Here is a 4,070-nt window from a genome sequence, read left to right as displayed (position 1 = left end):
GACAGGCTAACAGGAAGATTTTTGCAGTAGTATCTCTTGGTGAATACTGGCATTGGGATAAAATAAGGTCTAAACCAGGAAAAAGTCACTTTTTGCAAGAGAGCCTGATACAAAAAATCTTAAGTAAATTTGCCTCACAAAGAATCCAGAAGTCTTAGGAAACGCATTATTGAGTACTTTAAGTTTTGAGTGGGGGCAAGGAAAAAGATCTGTTTTGAAGTGTATACATTTGTACTCGATTGAAAAATTGGTTACTAGGTCTCATTTTGAGCTTCCTGTGAAATCTTTAAATGGATGTACCAGAGTAAGGTTGAGATAGTTAGTTGAAAAAGAACAGGACTGAAAAGGCTGACATTAATTTATCTTGCATTTGTTTTTTCCTTGTGACCTAATGGATACAGAATATTTCTTAGCCACAGATGTGTTGACTTCCAAAGGTCCCTTCTAACCATCCAGTCTTACCTTCAGCTTGAAGCAACGTTGTTTTCAACATCAGTCAGTTCAGCCAAGGATCTATCTAGATGGGGTGGCAATTCCACAAAATCTCTAGGCAAACCTGCTTCAGAGATGCACTAATCTCCTACACAGATAGGAGAATGATGTAAGGGAAACCAGTGGCTCGGGGGTGAACTCAAGAAAACTGCAGTTAGGCACAATTTTAGATGTTGAACTCATCCTTTAAACAGTGAGAATGTTTAATCACTGGAGCAACATTTCAAGGGAAGTGATGAATACTCTATTTCTTGTTATCTTGAAGCACAGACTGCATTTCAGGCATATGTTTTAACATATACAAGGTATATGTCACTGAGGAGTAAGTTATCGGGCTCTGAGCAAGAACAAGTGAGCGAAATTTCAATGTGTTATAGGGGAGATTGGGGAAAATTATGTTAATTCTTCTTTCTTCCCTTCTATGTTTTAATGCAGTATGTGTACAGGGGTTGTATGCAAACAAATGAGCATGTATGTCTGACCTGGTCAGTTTTATGCTGAGGTTCTTATTTATGAGAGCATGTTGTGAACACCTGGATTCTTTCATTGCTCCACAGGAGTAGCTTTGCTGTGTACCTCCCCCTAAATCTCCCCCACCCTTTAAACTCCAGGAGAGATTTTAAAAAAATAGTATACTATCTATAATAATTTCTGTGTCTTTAGAAACAAAATATCCTGAATCATAAGCTCATCCTAGTGCTGGAAAGTCATTACTGATTTCTTATTTATCTTAATGACTCACCACCTTCCTCATCACTGAAAAATGTCCTTCCAAAATAATGTACAACCTTGCTGGCTGAGCACTGTGGAGTAGCTTATATTTCTGTCCAGTTTGCTGTGTCAATTTTTAAACATGACTTCTGAGATCCTGAAAAATACCAGAAGCAATTATGCTCAATTATGCTTTTCTGCCCAATTATGTTTTTCTGGCAATTTACACTAACTCTGAAGTATTGTTTAAAATAATAATAATAATAGAGGGAATTTATTCACTGTACCATATTCCATGCTAAATCCTATATTTTCCACACAGGACAGCAACAACTGATAGCACAGAAATAACTTCTTAGGCTAGTAGTTTCCAGTAAAGCCTGATTTTTATTTTTTTTCTCATCTTTTCTGTTGTTAAGTTGGAACAAAACAAACCCTAACAAACAAACAAACAAATAACAAACAATTATATTAATTTTTGTGGGGGAAGGGGCAATATATTTTCTGAAAACTTAAGTCAGATGTCTAAATCCCATGTTAAAAAAAAAAAAAAAAAAAAAAGGCACTTCAGCTTTTCACTGAGAGCAACTATATTCACAGTTGATACTTCATTGTAATAATACTTCAATGAAATTAGAAAGCAAAGCTCTGAAAAAGTTCGAACATTACTTTGACTTTCATGAGAAATGGACTTTTCAAAGTAGTTTATTAAAAACCTAAATCAGGTTTGCATTATCCTCTTAGGTTAATTTTGCTAAAGATCAAATAGTTTCCTTCAGCCAAAAAGATTTATTTTATTTTATTTTATTTTATTTTATTTTTTTTGTACAGGCAAAAGAGGAAATAAGTCAGATTTTAAACTAGTGCATTTTTTTTCATGTCAATGGATTTATTTCAGTTTGCAGTATCCAAGGATGAAGTGCAACTATCCACTACAATGACTGCTTTCTAACTTACCACTCTTATGTGGCAGGAGTTGCTTGGCAAGCATCATCTTGTATTATTTTACAGCATAGCTTTTTTTCTTTTATTTCCCCTTTCCTCAGTGGGATATTCTATCAATGATATGGGTTGTATGTCCAGCATCTGTCTGAATGTGCTGCCTGCTTTTGATAATTTCTAACAGTAGCTCTTCACCATCCCTCCTCTTAGCCTTAAAAGGAGACTTTTTAGCAGATAAAACACTTGTGGGCTTCAGAAACTTCCTGTATGAGATAAAAGCAGCTCTTACATCTCGAGAATGGAGGGAAGCTACAAAGGAGTTATAGTATTTCTCTGAGTCCTGGACTACATCTTATCTCATGATGTGTGTACACAAGGGGACAATGTGTCAGCGAAAAAAACACTTCTGTGAAGTATCTCATGACTTCCCTTTTAATGTTTTCTTAACTTTCCTTTTTTTTTTTTTTTTTTTTGGGGTTTATACTTCTATGTAGTTCATGTACCTCCTGTTTCCAAAGGTCTTCAGCTCCTGAAACAACCTTAACCCTTCAATAACATGTGTTTGAAGAGCTGCAAAGGGAGTGATTTTTCAGCAGGAGTTGATATGAACTGCCATTTAGGGGCACTAAAAGCAGTGAGTTGTTAAAAGTGAAGGAATAATTTGATTTTCTACCTGTTCCTATTATCAAAAAGGAGCACTGACGGAAACTCTTCAAAAAGATGCCAGTTTCTAATGCAGAAGAAAGTGGATGAAGAAAAAAAAAAAAAAAAAAGTAACTTGGTGGCTCCTCTGTAATGAGACACTTCTGCACTTCACGGGGCAAGCAATAGCTTCATCTCAAGAGACCAGATCACCACAATCCTTTCCAATTGACATCAGCAGTTAAGAGAAACTCAGCAAGACCCTGCTTTCAGATGGATGACCACAACTGCCAGCCAGTCATCTCACTGACAGCAGCTGTCTCTGTAGAAGCCATAAGCAGAGTTCTTGTAAGTAAATGAGACCTGAGTAGCATATTATTTTGAGTTATGCCAATCCCATTTGTCAGAGTACTGACTTTAATACATGTCCTATAACCAGCCTGCATCATAAATGAAACTCATGGCTCCTTCCTCAAAGAGCACTTTAACCAAAAGTTCTGAAGGAAGAAAAGTGTGGGGAGGTTGTATTATAGTGTCCAGGCCACTTTTGCTGGTAACTAGACTTCTAAGCAAGTCTTCTTACTTCTCTCTTTTAGGGAAGATACAATATTTACAATAGTAAATAAAGGGCACAATAAATGCTGTGAATGACGTGCCACACATTTCTTTCAAGAAACTTGTCCCTATGCTTGCAGTGTTTCAGTGTGAGTTCTCAGCCTCCCCACCTGCCAAATAAATTCTGCAGAAACGTCGTATCTGGAGTGTCTGTTTCCTGCTAAGCAATGCCCTGTGACCCTTACAGCAGGAGCCTCTTTCCCTTCAGTCTAACTCTGTGACTTTGTGTCCTCTCTCTCTGAGAGTCAAGAGTGCTGCTCCCTTGGAAGGTCTTGGACTGAAACACCAGGTAGGAAGGAAGTGACATGCAGCGTCTTTTGTCAAAGATAAAAAAATTCATTAGCCTGGAGGATGTGTGAGTAAAGGAAGCTTACAGAAAAAAAAAAAAAAAAAAAAAAAAAAAAAAAAAAAAAGTGACCCAAGCATTTAAAGGCACATGTTGCAAAAATAAAGTAAGGTACAATGCAGGAAAGATGAAGGCCTTAGACATAGTTCTTCAGTTGTAGCCTAGGTCTCAAAACCTGTCAAAGTTTACCTTTGTCCTCCATGAATCACCACTGAGATGTAAACATCATCACTGTGATGTTTTTATTGTCTAACTCCTCTTACTTATACAATTCTTTTGCATATGAAACATTTTTTAATTTTCTATGTTGGTAAAAAATACC

This window comes from Oxyura jamaicensis, chromosome Z, assembly GCF_011077185.1.
Source record: "Oxyura jamaicensis isolate SHBP4307 breed ruddy duck chromosome Z, BPBGC_Ojam_1.0, whole genome shotgun sequence".
NCBI classification, from domain to species: Eukaryota; Metazoa; Chordata; class Aves; order Anseriformes; family Anatidae; genus Oxyura; species Oxyura jamaicensis.
Note: the sequence above shows the minus strand (reverse complement) of the source record.